This window comes from Rhinichthys klamathensis, unplaced genomic scaffold (assembly GCF_029890125.1).
Source record: "Rhinichthys klamathensis goyatoka isolate OS25496 unplaced genomic scaffold, OSU_Roscu_1.1 h1tg000303l_1, whole genome shotgun sequence".
Lineage (NCBI taxonomy): Eukaryota > Metazoa > Chordata > Actinopteri > Cypriniformes > Leuciscidae > Rhinichthys > Rhinichthys klamathensis.
Genome location: NW_026606822.1, coordinates 5,086,127 through 5,104,465, shown reverse-complemented (window position 1 = coordinate 5,104,465; position 18,339 = coordinate 5,086,127). Strand labels below are relative to the sequence as shown.

General features: G+C 37.9%; 1 protein-coding gene across 1 annotated transcript in view; it reads right to left on the bottom strand.

Annotated features, from left to right (window-relative positions):
- Window positions 1-1,223: 1,223 nt before the first annotated feature.
- The window catches only part of tfap2c (transcription factor AP-2 gamma (activating enhancer binding protein 2 gamma)), a 162,033-nt gene continuing 144,917 nt past the window's right edge, over window positions 1,224-18,339 (bottom strand). The window contains exon 8 of the mRNA XM_056270369.1: window positions 1,224-1,240. The gene's annotated coding sequence lies outside the window, so the exon portion shown is untranslated. The remainder of the gene's footprint in view (window positions 1,241-18,339) is intronic.

Here is an 18,339-nt window from a genome sequence, read left to right as displayed (position 1 = left end):
ATAGTTTACCATTATTTATTTCAGCATATCTGAAAACTTTATCACAATAAAAATAGCGGAGGTCTCTCCATAATTCAAACGCTCTGCCGATGTTGATCCGTGTTTTCGTCCTCAGTCGATCCGATTCACGTTTGGCCTGACGAGCATCAGCAGATACAGTTTGTTTTTTGTATATTAATGTGGAGTGTGTGTTGTGCTGGAGGCAGGTCGTTGTTTGGTGTTATCAGACTCCATGTCGTCAGCTGCAGTGCCGTCGCATAGACTGTATATAAAAAGGAGAGAGGCTCGGGAGCGCGCATGCACGTCACATCCGATGGATTTCGCAGAAAATCCGACCCGGAGACTTCACATAGAAATAGGAATACTGGCCTTCCAACATGACATCATGACTTTGCGTAAACATACACGCCACTTTCAATTCAAGTGGCGTGTTATCTATACGCATTTTGAAATATCCGCGTGTATGTCCACGCCGAAATCTTTTGCGTGTATGTCTACGCCATTAAATGTCCGAGTGATTCCGCGTGTATGTCTACGCCGTTAAATGTCCGAGCGAAACGAAGCAAAATCTATATCTACATCTGTGGAGCGATATTTCTTTTCCTAGGATGGTAGGAGAAGACTCATAAATGGTATTAACCCCAGTGACGGGTAGGTTTAGGGACGGGGTTGGGGTAGGTCATATATTTATATATGCATAATACAGTAATATAACGTTAAGTCAAAGGCGTTGATAAACACGCTGAAAAGCGATTATGCGTGTTGATAGCACGCCAAAAATGGAAATACGAATTGGCGTGTCATACATACGCCATTTCATGAGATCAGTCTGGGCCTTCAGAGGTAATAGCAAAACCCGACAAGTGGATCATTGTAATGTGTGATTACAACCCCTTCACACACAGGCAATAAAAAAAGGATTCATTTTAGAAGAAAAGTTACATATAGCACCTTTAAACTAGAATGTTATTACTTTTTTTTTATAAAATGGAGGAATTCTGTCCTCCAAACTAAAAGTGCAAAATTGTCTTAAATTAGTATATATTTATATATATAATGAAAATAATAATGCAATGTGGAAGATTATTTGATATTTTATACTGAATATTATTTCAAAAGATTCTCAAAGATGTGTCAAACAGTCTTGCATCTGTACATGTGTTTCGACAGAAGCAAAATGTTTAGCTGAACACACGCCAGTCGAAGTTGCATCTAACCACGGTTTTGCGTCCAAATTGTACTCAAGCATGACTACAGAAAGCCGTCAAGCTGTAATTTCACGTCTTTGGTGCCGTTGAATGTCGTCCTCCTTAGCTCTTCACCGAAGCGGAGCGGAAATAGACCGGCGCGTGCAACTAAGCGTATGGCTCATCAATCAGCGTACGGCAGGTGGTGCTTAAGTCTCACCCTGATGGATCTGTAGAGTCTAGAAGTAGAGCTCCAACAAACTCCAACTTTCTGCAAGACTGACTGTCGAAATAAACAACGTGTAAATGCTTGCAAATCAAAAGTCTTTAGCATCCAATGCACCTTTTAGATTCATGCCGAACGGAGTCGCTCTATAAACATCCAATACGGGAAATGTCATTCCGACGGCCACGTGTGTGAACTGTCCAATGCTCATGATTCATTATAGACCGTTTCCCCTCATGCATTGATACTATATGCAACATGCCAGCTCTCTTGTCTACTTAATTAGATTAAATTACCTGTGAAATAAACAGACTCGCACACTAAAGCACCTTCAGTCATAGCCAAATAGACTCCCAGCAGATGCAGCCCAGCCAAAATCTCGACAGTTGGTAACATGTCATGCCGGGAGACACAAGGTTGAACCGGTGGCCCTTGAAGCACTGTTCTTTTTTTCTCCGCCAAGCTGTTCATGTCCATTAATTAGAGCTGCCATTCCTGACAAAAACCCCTGACAGAATTCAGCTCAGAATGCTCTCTCTGTTTGTCACTTCTATTTGGGAATCTCTGAACACTCAAAGAGTGACACTGCCTCTCTGTTTTGGTGTAAAATGTAGGTGTGAAGAGCAGCCGCGTTTGAGTCTGCTTGACTGATCTCTCTCGCAGTCCTGTGGCACATATACGACATCCAGAGAGTGTTTCTGCTGGAGCTTCTCCTCGAAAGACAATGGGTTTCTCTCTCAAGTGCTGGAAGATTCAATTCTCTTGTACAACACTTTTAACTGTTTATTTTTTTTTTACTGGTAAAAACCGAGCATCATTCTCAGTTCATTCGGGACAGGGGGTTGTCATAATATCTCAGTGAATATGAGACTTTATTGTTTTATCTAGCAGTGATTATTATGTTGGTTTCAGACATCTAGTGCAAAATGTGATTTTTTTTTCCGGTATTCCAATTTTTTTATACAGTATATAATATTATTTTATCATATAATATTTCTTTAATATTTGTATTATTCTTTATAGTATATTGGATTTTTTTATTGTGTTTCAAATATATATATATAAATTTCATATAAAATATTGGATGAATCTTTCTGTCGTCCAAATCCAATATCATGTTTAATTTAAATTTTTTTTTTTTTTGTATTTTGCTGCAGTTTTATACAGCTCGTCAATAATTTGGAAAATGATCAAATAATTAGAGAGTGAAAGATTACTTTATATTTATATTTTAGATATTTTAATATTCAATATTTATTTAATAGTTATTTAACAGTTTCAAACAGCAGGTTCCTATTGTGACAACGTGCCCCACTATAGTTAAAAAAAAACATTCTGGTAAGTATTTAAAAAAAAGGCTTTTAGTCAACTAGGTTTGTGTCTAGAAATAAAAGTATTGTGAATATTCACTGGAGTAAAAGTGTGACAACTAGCCCCGGGCTCCCCCGTGATATAAAAACACTTCAGGTCAATCTGTGTCTCTCAGATCACATCCCGCTAACATACACTGTTGACATCATGTCTGTAGTCATGGCAACATCACAGTCCACACAAGAATGAACACATCCACACAGGGATGACAACAGCTGAAGCTCGATCAATATGATCCAAATCTGCAGGATTCTCGTTTTGATTAAATTTTTCTTTTTTTGAGAGAGGTTAAATATTGGCTCAGTTCAGATGGAAGGCTTCAGACGGACGACAACTTCTGGGCCATTTTCTGCTATCAAAATCTCATGGGACGCTCATCTCAAACAGTCATTATCTTAATGTCATTACTGCCGCTGTTTAAACTATCTTTTGGTTTTCGGTTGTTAATTTGAGATGTTCTCTGTGTTGAATTCAGTTAATTAAAACGTTGATAATATCGTGTACTGACAAAGCAAACATTAATAAAATACCGTACAAAGTCTTCTTTTAAAGAAATAGGTCACCCAGAAATGAAAATGGCCATTTCTCCAAACAGCTTGTTTCTATGCAACAGGTCATGATGACCACTACTTTTGTAGTACTTTTTGAGATTTTTAGTTCATTTGACTTGTCACTATATTTGAGGTTTTCTGCAGAAGCTCTCAAAGCAAATCTGACTGTCTATATGGCATGTTTGACGTCATGACATTTGGTTATGAGACGCTGGAGAACCAGTGACATTTGATGTTATTGACATCCAACCTGCACCAGGACTGTTCATCACACACAGCCACATGCTGTATGACTTCAGAAGACTTCAAATAAAGTGCTCTTTTATGGTTCGGTAGATTAATATCTTTCATTTAATACTTTGAGCAATACAATGGATGTGGAGAGCAGCTTGGGTCGTTTGATGAGAAATATTTGAGCTCATATTGAGATCTCTTATGAAACTCCAGAGGATTCTTTAAAGGAGAAACAGCCGAGGAGCGAGAAGAGCAGAACAACAACTGAGAACTGTTTATATGATGTTGGCAAACAATAAAGCAGCATGATGTTTTACAGGTGATGCGTCCACAGATGTCTGCGCAGTGTACACTGTACAGTATGTGTGAATGCTAGCATGAAATCAAGAGCTCATAGTCAAAGAGCCATCGATGCTGTTAAAACCTCTGGATGTGCATTATAGAGATGAAACTGGTCACACTTTAGATTATGGTCCAATTCTCATTATTAACTATGACTTTTGTCTCAATAAACTCATAATTACTGCTTGCTTATTAATAGTTAGTAAGGTAGTTGTTAAGTTTAGGTATTGATTAAGGGATGTAGAATATGGTCATGCAGAATAAGGAATTAATATGTGCTTTATAAGTACTAATAAACAGCCATATTCTAGTAACATGCATGCTAATAAGTAGCTATGAGAACTGGACCTTAAACTAAAGTGTTAACATGAAATTGTTTACCATACGGTTCGGTAAAGGTTGTATATATATTGGAGGAATTCTGTTGTTCAAACTATCTCAAACCACAGGTTCCCAATGTGACAACTTGCCCCATTTTTAAATGTTCATTATATCGTGGAAAATATTGCATAGTTCTCAAATGCATCCATTTGTGACATACGAAGTGAAATAAAAATCTGAACCATTACACCCAGTGTTGGGAAAGTTCATTTTCTACATGAACTAGTTCAAAGTTCAGTTCACAAATTTTAAAATGAACTAGTTCAGTTCATAGTTCATACTTCAAAAAATGAACTAGTTCATTGTTCTTTTTTCCATATGTTGCTGCAAGCTTCTTTTTTTTTTTTAATTATTGCCACAGCCCATATACAACCACAGACAGCAATTATTTTATCGACGGGCAAAGTTGTACAGAAATGTAAGATTTGTCCCATCCTCACCGACCTTATCATAAAACTCGTTTCGACTACATGCTGCGTCTTGTCTTGATGACGCATGCGGCGGCCGCGGTGCAACACTGGTGGCAGGTGTTGCCAGATTGGGTGTTTTTTTCGCTACTTATTAAGGCCTGTTTACGGTGTGTTTTAGCCGGGTTTTCACCTGGAAGCCTCTATAGAAATCTGGCACCCTATTGAACGAAGTTAAACTGAGAGAGCGTGCGTTCACAGACACCAGAATGAACGAGTTCACAGTAACGTTCATCAGGCAGACAGGCAGTAATACAGTACGTTCAGTTCACGTTCACCCAAAATATGAACGAGTTCAGATCGTTCATTGAACACGTTCAGGCACAACACTGATTACACCTAATGTTGGACGTTGCAGGAAATCGTAAATGGACTGCATTTATATAGCGCTTTCAACAAACCCAATGGCCACCAAAGCGCTTTACACATTGCCTCGCATTCACCCATTCACTCACTCATTCATGCAAGGCGCCGCCATCCAGCTCGTCGGGAGCAGCTGGGGTTAGGTGTCTCTCACACACACGCACGCACGCACGCACGCACGCACGCACGCACGCACGCACACACACACACACACACACACACACACACACACACACAGCTGGGGTTAGGTGTCTCACACACACACAGCTGGGGTTAGGTGTCTTGATCATGGAACCGGGGATTGAACCGCCAACCACTGAGCCACTGCCGCCCTAAAAAAGAAAGTTAGCAGAAGTCCCACGCTGAACTTTAGATATATTTTAGCCAGCACTGAAATGTTTCAGCCCACTCAGACAACTCTTGCAATGCAATCACAGCATTGCTATGCTGCATAAATCTCAAGAATGACCTTTGGCTTGGAGTGACCTTTAAGAATGCTGGTAGGTTGCCGTGGGGCCGGGATACAGACTTTCATAGACACGTCTGTGGGTACAATGCATCTCTTGAGCTGGATAAAGCCTCCACAAAGGGAATAGAATATCTTCATAGATAACCTCTCTCTCTCTTGCACCCTGAATCTAAATCAATCCTCAATTGGCTTCACTCTGGGAAGGCTGCCAAAACCATCTCTGCTCGGCCATGAAACCCCTGGCCCGGTGTGAAAAATCAAGACTGAAGGGAGAGGATGCTTGCAGAGTGCCGCTTTATGGCTGCGAACTCATCTGAGAGTGGCAATCAGGGTTAACTCTTTGTTTTCAACTGAAAGCGAGAGAGAATACAAACCGATGGATTACCGGCCCATTATGTCAAGGACTTCCTACAGAACTTATTTTCTTGCTGAAATCCTCCGGTGTTGGGTTGTAGGATTGGCTTCACAGCAAAAAATATTTTGCTTTTGGTACGGTTCCAGCTCTAGCATCTATACGAAATCAATACCGTAGAACAATAATCAGACCTCTGATGAACTTGTAACTGAATAGGTCACCCAAAAATGTAAATTATGGTATTATTTACTCAACCATATGTCATTCCAAACCTGTTTGCTGTTGTTATTTTTTCTTCCATGGAAAACAATATTAGAATCTTGACAAATATATTTTTTTTTACACAGATCTTTTCCATACAGTGCAACAGCATTTCACAGTAAAAGAAATAACAAGATACAAAAATACTGCAAAAAAACTTAACTCATTATTTTGTGTTATCTTTTTGCATGTTTTTTTTTTAGTTTAACTAACTTATTTTGATAAGTTGAGGACAAGAAAACTTAAAATTTCTTGTTGTCTGAACAATGTAGTTATCTCAACACAAAAAAATAAGTTGAAATAACTAAATTGCTAAAATATTTTTTACAGTGTATATTCATACATACACTAGTTCAGAAGTGTTTTTGTTCTGTTCAAACATATTTTTAAAATGTTTTTAAAAAGAAGAATCCTCTGCTGCATTTATTTGATCAAAATATAGTAAAATATGTGAAATATTATTAAAAAAAATTCTATTTGAATATATGGTAAAGTGTAATTTATTCCTGTGATCAAAGCTGAATTTTCAGCATCATTACTCCAGTCTTCAGTGTCACATGATCCTTCAAAAATCAATTTAATATGCTGATTTGATGCTCAAGAAACATGAGTTAAAAACTGTTTAATGTTTTAGTGTAACCCGTGATGCATTTTTTTAAAATTCTTTAATGAATAGAAAGTTCAACAGAACAGGATTTATTTGAAATCGAAACCTATTGTTACTCAAACATACGTTTTAGTCTGAGACTAGATTAAACCTGGTCTGTGAAACTGGCCATTAGTGTTTGGCACCAGATGTAACTGAAACTAAGATTATCAGTAACAATTTAAATTTCGCCTTGCTCTCACAAAGCTATCATTGTTTGTGTCCACGAAATGGACATGACAGACAGTGAATTTTGAGCTTAAGTGTATTTGAAAAAAAAAAAGGCAGATAGAGAGATAAAGCTAGAGAGAGAAGAACATGTCTATCATCGCCTGTCCTTATATCCACGTGCCACAAACTCCAACCTTGAGGGATTTGAGTGGATTTGATTTGCACTGTAGAGAGTGCCTTTAAGGCATTGTCAACATGGCCCCGGGCTCCGGAGAGGGCCGCTTTCACCTGTACAACCCCTGTGAAAAATGATAGAAATCTCCACAAAATACTGCCGTGTGTCTCCAGAATCACAGTGGACTATTCCAACGACAGCATCATTAAGAATTCCCTCAGAAATGTGCATTTTATTTATTTATTTTTATTTATTTTTTAAACACACAAAAAGACAAATGACCTGGCTAAGCAATTGTCACTCTGCTCTTATCGTTTCATAACAGAAAGGCATGATAATTGTTTCCGGTTCAAAGATTTTTATCATTTTCGGCTCAGAATTGGCGAGAGAAACGGAGTGGAACAATTAGACATGCTCTTCCATTTGCATTTAATGAGGTGCGGATGTCTTTAGCTGGGGTCTCTGGACATTTCAGAGATACCTCAGTACATCACACTTGTGCTTCACGATCACTGTTATTGGAGGAGAGGGGGGGGGGGGGGGGGGGGGGTAAATAAAAATGATTGTTGTAATTTTACAAGAAAATTCTATTTATGACTTTCTACTTAAAAATCTCATGTTGAAATCAATGTTTTGTTTGCTGATTCTTTGTCATTTTTGTGAAATTTACTAGCAATTTCTGAGTTAAAATTGGTTCTACACCATTTTATTGTTCTTAGTGCAGTATATTTCAACGCTGACAGGGACCGTCCTTGCGGGTTTCAGTAGTACACACTATACTGAACTATGTTATTTAACGCTACAGATTCAGTAAACAAACAACTAAGGCATCTATTCTTTTGAATTGAGTGTTAAAACAATGCAGACAAAATATCAATCCTTGCAATCATGCATCTTAGAGAATTGGATGACCACACTGAAGAAAAGTACAGGGACTGAAAGAAAGAACAAACTTTCAAATACACCGTCAGACTGTTGCACATAACAGGACACTTAAAGCGTAATTGCATAGAATTATGTCTTTATCGTAACAAGGGCTACAGAGAAAGCTAATCAGCGAAGATAAATGCAAGATATTCAAGGCAATAAGTTTGAACCCTCTTAAAAGACAATAAACCATGTTTTCCTGTGAATGGTTTCCACTGATCATCAATCATCTTAAAGGGACAGTTCACCTAAAAACTCTCATTCCAAACAACAGATTTCAGTCTAAATTGTGTATAGACGACTATTCATTTCTTTATTTTAGTTTAATATATAGTTGTATAGTGAAGAGCTATGAAATTATTTCTTAAGTTCTTATTTTGTGTTCGACAGACAAAAATAACAGCATATAACAATTTATAACACTAAATGATGATAGAATATTCTTTTTTTTTTTCCTTAAACTATTCCTTTAAGCCTTCTAGTACACAAAGACAAAACAAACAGGGAGGTTTCATTAAAATGTGTATTTACTCATATATCATTATCATATGATATTCAAATACATAGAAAAAATGTTGAATGTGAGTAGATCAAATGTTAATTTACATTCAGAGAGACATAATTTGTCATGCATAATTCATATTTCTTTACCCTTTGCCTGCATATTCCAAATTTTTAAAAAGCCACTATAATGAAATGACACCTATGACTAGTATCTGATGTTTATTAATGTACTTTATCGAGTGTATTAGTTCTTTCTGTTGTCTTTTAATGTCTGACATTTACAGCAATTGCAGATCCACCTTTTTATAGCTGTGCTTTTATACTTTAATGAAGACTAACAGATCATCCAGCCTAATTTTGCAGACAAGGCACTCATTTATACAGTAACTATGCCCTTCTAGACTATATGCACTGTAAACGGTTTATCATATGCTGATCCATCCATAATGTCAGTGTTTGCCCTTAACTCCAGTCTCGGTTAACGAAGGCTGTCCCGTCCAAGGGCGTTTCATTATTCCTCTCCTTCGAGTGTGTAGTGTTTTGCGTGAAACACTCATTGTGTAATGACTAAAAAAATCTCTAGGCAATCAATCAACCTTTGTGTCACGGCACAAAAGCCTGCTGCTGCTTTATGGAAATGTGACGATAACATTGAGGTCCCACCTGATAAATAAATACAAAACTTCATCGTAATCCTATTGTTTCCTTGATTTATATTGATTTGTTCTGTCCTCAGTTATTGTGCCATTTGCAACATCTTATTATCATCATTGTATCATCGTGCAAAACAACAAGCTCTTTTATACCTGTTATTTGTAATCTCAAGACGTTTTCATACTCTAATAGAGCGACTTATTCCACTTAACTTCTGCTTTATTAGGTTTTGCATCGCCTGACAGCCTGCTTTCCAACTATCTCTGTGACAGTCAGATTGTTCTTCATGATACATAATCACAATCATCTGTGTGTTTGAGTTTGGTTGGGTCACTCTGGTGCGTTGCACTCTAAAAAATGCTAGGTTGTTTTAACCCAATTTTGGGTCAAATATGGACAAACCCAGCCATTGGGTTACATTTTTAAATTACATTTTTAACCCAATGTTTGAGTTTGTCCATATTTGACCCAAAATTGGGTTAAAACAACCCAGCATTTTTTTTTGTGTGCACACATAAGGTGGCTGGCAGTAAAACAGAGAGGATCAATGAAATGTCCAGCGAGAACATCGTGCGGTGTGAAGTCTCTGCCCTGCTGCCAGTTCATCTTCATGGCTTGATGAATGCACATTGCTCTTATTCTCCAACATGGCCTCAAACAAGCATTTCATGATGTGATGATCTCTAGATATTCACAACTGTAACAACTTAAGGTGTTTTTGTTAATTAGATTGTTGCTCCAGCTATATTTAACTACTGAAGCGTGTAGATGGTGAGTTCTGAGGTTTTGGAGTTGTGATAACACTTGATATAAGTAATGCGTTTCTGTATTTGGTTGCATTGTGATTATTTTCAGCACACGTGTTGTCAAACTGATGAAGAGGTTTTATTCATTTCCTGTTTTTTTTTTCTATTTGCATGTTTTCTCTTCATTTGCAGCACTTATAAAATAGATAGCATAAAATATATGCACCGTATAAAATAGATTTCTATATTTTAAAGTGTAATTTATTCCTGTGATCAAAGCTGAATTTTCAGCATCATTACTCCAGTCTTCAGTGTCACATGATCCTTCAGAAATCACTCTAATATGATGATCTGATGGTCAAGAAACATTTCACCCTAAAGTGTGTAAGACTGGAGAATCTGGAAAAACTGGAAGAGAGGGATACTCTCTGAGAAAACAAAGGAAACATTTCAACTCTCTTGCTATATTACCATCCCCATTACCCATCATTCCCTTCACCCATCCCTACCTGAATTCACCCAAAAATCTATATGGTTTAATATCAACAATTATCATACAGTATTACACATGTTTGGTATCATTTGAAATGTCTCAGTGCGACTGGTACAAATGTCTCATTCCCACAGAAGAAAACCAAACAGGTAATAAGGTGTGGAGAGTTTAGATATATCTTGTTAACAACTGTGTGTGTGTGTGTGTGTGTGTGTCCATGTAAATCAACTTCTGTGATTAATGCAAATTCCCATTGTGAACTCATGTTTACATTTTGAAAGAGGTTTCTGCCTTGGTCTGAGTATTTAGGGAGATGCCGAAGAGGCATTTACTCACCCTGGTGTTGTTCTAATGCCCATTTGTCCTTCTCTCTTTTTATGACCACAAATGGAGAATTAAAAAAATATATATTGTCCTGCTCGTGCTTGTCCATATAATGGCAGTGAATAGTGACCAACACTGGCTGTCTCACAGAAAGGGATTTTAGGAACCAACAACTCACACTTAATGTAATGCAAATTGTCTGGTAACTAATGCTGGCATCAGACTAACAGTAAAGAATATATTTCATTTGAGTATAAAACTGTTTTTCAGCTACAGATATAAAATCTTCGCAGTGCAGTTTGAATGAAAGCACAGATGAGAAACTCATAAGAGACTTTTAACAGTTGGACCGGTGCAGCTTCAGCAAATGTGATTTGTGGTATTGCGATTCTCTTAAATCTCATCTGGAGAGCCGGTAGCGCGATCAATATGATTCAGGTACAGGTGAAAGGGAATGTGTACATGTTTTCTTTGGTGAAATCAAGACGCCTGCTTTTAGATTGCAATTCATTGGCACTTAATAAAAAGATCACGGCCTTGCTTTTATTGGTTTAAACCGAAAGGTGACACCTTTAGACTCGCAAGACCGGCTGACCGAAAAGCAATTTCACTCGAATGACGAGCCAGAAACAATAAAAACCATTAGAAGTCGTAGCTTCTCTCAGAGATTTTAGTTTCACATATAATATCAGTGCATTGTTTTTAACTGAGAGACAGATGCTTGACTGATAACATGAAACGTTATAAATACTTTCAGTGTTATTTTAGACACCTAAATGCTCAGTAATGTGGTTAAGGATATTGTTGATGGATGTAGAGTTTTTTTCATTTATCAAGCCAGTACAGATGGTCGCTCCTTATGGCTGTGGTACAAAAGTTATGGTCGGAGAATTTCAATTTCCCTCCCAGTCGGGGATCTTAAACACTTATTCTGAGTCAATATATGTTCAATAGCTGCGTATTATTGCTGCTGACTTATTTCTCAGATCATTTGTGGAATTACTGGGACTCGATTTGATCATTTTTTTTATAAATCATTTGGTAATTGGGAAAGATGAAGTTGGTGATGTGAATATTTGCACTGCAAATTTTTATTTATTTTTTAAGGCAGTTTTGTCTTGTTTTCCAGTATACAACATTCTTAAATTAAGGCATATTTATTTGAAAAGCAAAATTAAGTCTTGTTTTAAAATAATAATAACAATAATAAATACATAAATAGGGCCTACCTGCCAAAGGGGTAAGAAAACAAGACTTATTATCTTTAGTCATTTTGCTTCTCCAGTAAATTCAAGGATGTTTAATGTATTTGTACTAGAACAAAATATAATTGTTTTGCTGTGTGATTGTAAGAAATAGCAAGTAATGGCATCTGAAATGACAATTACATTGTCATGCTTATTGCTCAGGGATTTTCTAACTACTGTATGAGACCTTGACAGTTAAATGAATTCAAGAGACATAATAGAAAGAAAAAATGAATTTGTCACTGTGTGTGTAAATATGAAGGTAACACAAATGAGGCTGTTATGAGAGGCAAGAATGACAGCAACGCCACATCAACAAATCAAACGCTGCAATGAAATGTCTGAACCAAGAGGTCAAGGTTTAGTTGGTTAACATGGTAAAGTTGTGTTAACTGCCAGCCTGGCCTCGTAGTTTATACATATTATTAGTTTGTAACATTTACAGATACAAAACATGCTTTTTTTTTTCCATTTAGTCCAATGCTGAAATGTAAACAGCCTCACCATTGTGTAGCATCAATGCCTTTTTCTCCATTGAGAATAGAAAGAACTGTTTCAGGCTAAATGCACAACTACACTCAAAAGGTAAATAATGCATATAGTGAAGGGCGGCAGTCTTGTTGACATACTGATGCTCTATACATGTTCTCATGTTTAATATTGACAATGTTGTATTAAGTCTCCTGTAGAACAGGTGAATTTAAGGATTTCTTGGCATTATAAGCGGATTAGCATTTATTTGTGCATTACAGATATGACATGTGCATGTTTTGGAAAGTATTGTGATTTTACCGAACAATCTACAGTATATTTTTGGATTGTAACACATTACCCAGGTAGAAGGTGACGTTCCCGCGACCATGGGTAACGTTTCCTAAAAGTTCTCTAAAGGTGACGAACATTCAGAACCTTTACAGAACATTAGGGACGTTCCTGAAAAGTCCTCTTTTGGTAATGAAAGTGCTGCAGTTCAGTACGTTCCTTAAATGACTTTAGGGGGACGTTCCGTAATGGTAATCTTATGGTCACATAACAACGTTACAAAGAGGACGTAATCAAAACGTTCTCATATGGGTCTAAGTTGGTCCTATTATAACGTTCCTTAAATTACTTTAGGGAGACGTTCCGTAATGGTAATCTTATGGTCACATAACAACGTTACAAAGAGGACGTAATCAAAACGTTCTCATATGGGTCTAAGTTGGTCCTATTATAACGTTGCTTATAGGACTTTAGGGGGACGTTCCGTAATGGTAATCTTATGGTCACATAACAACGTTACAAAGAGGACGTAATCAAAACGTTCTCATATGGGTCTAAGTTGGTCCTATTATAACGTTCCTTAAATTACTTTAGGGAGACGTTCCGTAATGGTAATCTTATGGTCACATAACAACGTTACAAAGAGGACGTAATCAAAACGTTCTCATATGGGTCTAAGTTGGTCCTATTATAACGTTGCTTATAGGACTTTAGGGGGATGTTCCGTAATGGTAATCTTATGGTCACATAACAACGTTACAAAGAGGACGTAATCAAAACGTTCTCATATGGGTCTAAGTTGGTCCTATTATAACGTTCCTTATAGGACTTTAGGGGGACGTTCCGTAAGGGTAATCTTATGGTCACATAACAACGTTACAAAGAGGACGTAATCAAAACGTTCTCATATGGGTCTAGTTGGTCCTATTATAACGTTCCTTAAATTACTTTAGGGAGACGTTCCGTAATGGTAATCTTATGGTCACATAACAACGTTACAAAGAGGATGTAATCAAAACGTTCTCATATGGGTCTAAGTTGGTCCTATTATAACGTTGCTTATAGGACTTTAGGGGGACGTTCCGTAATGGTAATCTTATGGTCACATAACAACGTTACAAATAGGACGTAATCAAAACGTTCTCATATGGGTCTAAGTTGGTCATATTATAACGTTCCTTAAATTACTTTAGGGAGACGTTCCGTAATGGTAATCTTATGGTCACATAACAACGTTACAAATAGGACGTAATCAAAACGTTCTCATATGGGTCTAAGTTGGTCATATTATAACGTTGCTTATAGGACTTTAGGGGGACGTTCCGCAATGGTAATCTTATGGTCACATAACAACGTTACAAATAGGACGTAATCAAAACGTTCTCATATGGGTCTAAGTTGGTCATATTATAACGTTGCTTATAGGACTTTAGGGGGACGTTCCGTAATGGTAATCTTATGGTCACATAACAACGTTACAAAGAGGACGTAATCAAAACGTTCTCATATGGGTCTAAGTTGGTCCTATTATAACGTTGCTTATAGGACTTTAGGGGGACGTTCCGTAATGGTAATCTTATGGTCACATAACAACGTTACAAAGAGGACGTAATCAAAACGTTCTCATATGGGTCTAAGTTGGTCCTATTATAACGTTCCTTATATGACTTTAGGGGGACGTTCCGTAATGGTAATCTTATGGTCACATAACAACGTTACAAAGAGGACGTAATCAAAATGTTCTCATATGGGTCTAGTTGGTCCTATTATAACGTTCCTTAAATTACTTTAGGGAGACGTTCCGTAATGGTAATCTTATGGTCACATAACAACGTTACAAAGAGGATGTAATCAAAACGTTCTCATATGGGTCTAAGTTGGTCATATTATAACGTTGCTTATAGGACTTTAGGGGGACGTTCCGTAATGGTAATCTTATGGTCACATAACAACGTTACAAATAGGACGTAATCAAAACGTTCTCATATGGGTCTAAGTTGGTCATATTATAACGTTCCTTAAATTACTTTAGGGAGACGTTCCGCAATGGTAATCTTATGGTCACATAACAACGTTACAAATAGGACGTAATCAAAACGTTCTCATATGGGTCTAAGTTGGTCATATTATAACGTTCCTTAAATTACTTTAGGGAGACGTTCCGTAATGGTAATCTTATGGTCACATAACAATGTTACAAAGAGGACGTGATCAAAACGTTCTCATATGGGTCTAAGTTGGTCATATTATAATGTTCCTTAAATTACTTTAGGGAGACGTTCCGTAATGATAATCTTATGGTCACATAACAACGTTACAAAGAGGATGTAATCAAAACGTTCTCATATGGGTCTAAGTTGGTCATATTATAATGTTCCTTATAGGACTTTAGGGGGACGTTCCGTAATGATAATCTTATGGTCACATAACAACGTTACAAAGAGGATGTAATCAAAACGTTCTCATATGGGTCTAAGTTGGTCCTATTATAACGTTCCTTATAGGACTTTAGGGGGACGTTCCGTAATGGTAATCTTATGGTCACATAACAACGTTACAAAGAGGACGTAATCAAAACGTTCTCATATGGGTCTAAGTTGGTCATACAATGACGTTCTTTATGTGACTTTAGGGGAACATTCCATATTGGTTATTTTATGGTCACATAGCAACATTACAAAGGGGACAGAATAAGGACGTTCCCATATGGTTCTCTGTTGACCATATGAGAACGTTTTGTGACTAACTTAATGAGAACATTCTAATATGGGTCTAAGTTGGTCATAAAAATAACCTCCCTTATAGGACTTTAGGGCGACATTCCATATTGGTTATTTTATGGTCACACAACAACTTTACAAAGAGGACATAATCAGAGCGTTCGCATATGGTTCTAAGTTGGTCATATTATAACGCTCCTTATATGACTTTAGGGGGACGTTCCGTAAGGGTAATCTTATGGTCACACAACAACGTTACAAAGAGGATGTAATCAAAACGTTCTCATATGGGTCTAAGTTGGTCATACAATGACGTTCTTTATGTGACTTTAGGGGAACGTTCCATATTGGTTATTTTATGGTCACATAGCAACATTACAAAGAGGACATAATAAGGACGTTCCCATATGGTTCTCTGTTGACCATATGAGAACGTTTTGTGACTAACTTAATGAGAACATTCTCATATACATCATGTTTTGTGCGCGGTGATGTGGGACGAACCGAGGTTCAACTTCCGTCAACTTCTGTCACGTTTATCTGGTTTGTCTGCGGGCTGGACCCTTCTCGGACGGACACCTGACGGCGGTCTTTTTCCTGTTTTCTTCACCGACAGCGAGCCAGAAAAAGCCAATGTGATTATCATGTAAAGTTATTTTAATGAACCATTCTCGCGTAGATGGTCAGGCTATATTGGCTTTTTTTTTTAGATAAACAAGCTAACGTAAGCGCTAGGCCTATTCCAATTTTCTTATTTTAACTCTTGTTTACATAGCCTGCAGGGTCTCCTCACGAAATCTAAGCGGCATAAAGTTCAATGGAGGGTCTTTAGAATATGTTTGTATTATTTTTGTCTCTTTTCTTTTATTGTCATTTTTTCCTATTATTTGGTAAAGGCTACACCACTTTTCCATGGGAAAAAAGTTGTGGTGATCCCGCTATTTGGCTCGTTGATGTAAAACAGTCTTTTACAATTGTTATTATAAAATCAAGAATGCAGACGTTTTAAGCTCAGCAACAATGGCAGCAAAATGTACACAGTATATTAAAAAAAACTCCTGACACACACACAGAGCCTGCAAATCAGGTTGAAGCGGAGAAGCATCAGCTTCTTATTCTTTAAATATAACAGAAGACCTTAATAGGACAAAAAAATAATATTCTAAGTTGGTCCCTAAAAGTTCTGCAGGATGTTCTCAGAATGTTTTGGAAACATTGGATTTCTGAATTAAATATGGTCTTCTAAACGTTTCCAGAACGTCCTGAATGTTCCCTGAAGGTCCTCCAAATAACGTCCCCAAACCCTTTAAAGAACTCCACATCGTGACTGTCTGTGAACGTTGTAGGAACATTACTGTAACGATCAGCTGGAGTGCCCTCGAGAGCCAACAGAGGGCGCTCCACAATAGACTATGATCACTTCCTCACAAACTACATTTCCCATAACTCACTGCCCGGATTCATCAGCACTCATTTCATTCACCTGTGTCTTATCACCTTGTTTCTCTCACACCATAAATACCTGGTTTTCACATTCACTCGGTGCAAAGTATTGCTTTCCCAGTGAACTATTCTGAGTGTTTGTACCCTGTGTTTGTTTACCTGTTACGACTTTATCTGGGCCTTACCTCTCGTTGTCTGTTGCATGCCTTACTCTCTGCCTGGACTCTGTATTCTGATTGTTTCGCCGCCTGCCCCGACCCTTTGCCTGTTCTTGGACTCTGATTGTGTGTATTCTGCTCTGCTTATATCCCTGGTATTCGACCCTTGCCTGTCTGACCCTGTTATTTAATAAAGCCTGCAAATGGATCTCTCCTCGTCCGCTGCATCATTACAATTACCAAGCGATGTTCTTGACACCATCGGGACGTTCTCAGAATGTTTTGGAAACATTGGATTTCTAAATTAAATATTGTCCTCTAAACGTTTCCAGAACATCCTGAATGTTCCCCGAAAGTCCTCCAAATAACGTCCCCAAACCCTTTAAAGAACTCCACATTGTGACTGTCTGGGAACGTTGTGGGAACATTACCAAGCGACGTTCCTGACACCAGCGGGACGTTCTCAGAATGTTTTGGAAACATTGGATTTCTGAATTAAATATTGTCCTCTAAATGTTCCTAGAACATCCTGAATGTTCCCTGGAGGTCCTCCAAATAACGTCCCCAAACCCTTTAAAGAACTCCACATTGTGTCTGTCTGGGAACGTTGTGGGAACGTTACCAGGCGGCGTCCTTGACACCATCGGGACGTTCTCAGAATGTTCTGGGAACATTGGATTTCTGAATTAAATATTGTCCTCTAAACGTTCCCAGAACATCCTGAATGTTCCCTGAAGGTCCTCCAAATAACGTCCCCAAACCCTTTAAAGAACTCCACATCGTGTCTGTCTGGGAACGTTGTGGGAACGTTACCAGGCGGCGTCCTTGACACCAGCGGGGACGTTCTCAGAATGTTCTGGGAACATTGGATTTCTGAATTAAATATTGTCCTCTAAACGTTCCCAGAACATCCTGAATGTTCCCTGAAGGTCCTCCAAATAACGTCCCCAAACCCTTTAAAGAACTCCACCTCGTGTCTTTCTGGGAACGTTGTGGGAACGTTACCAGGCGACGTCCTTGATACCAGCAGGGACGTTCTCAGAATGTTCTGGGAACATTGGATTTCTGAATTAAATATTGTCCTCTAAACGTTCCGAGAACATCCCGAATGTTCCCTGAAGGTCCTCCAAATAACGTCCCCAAACCCTTTAAAGAACTCCAC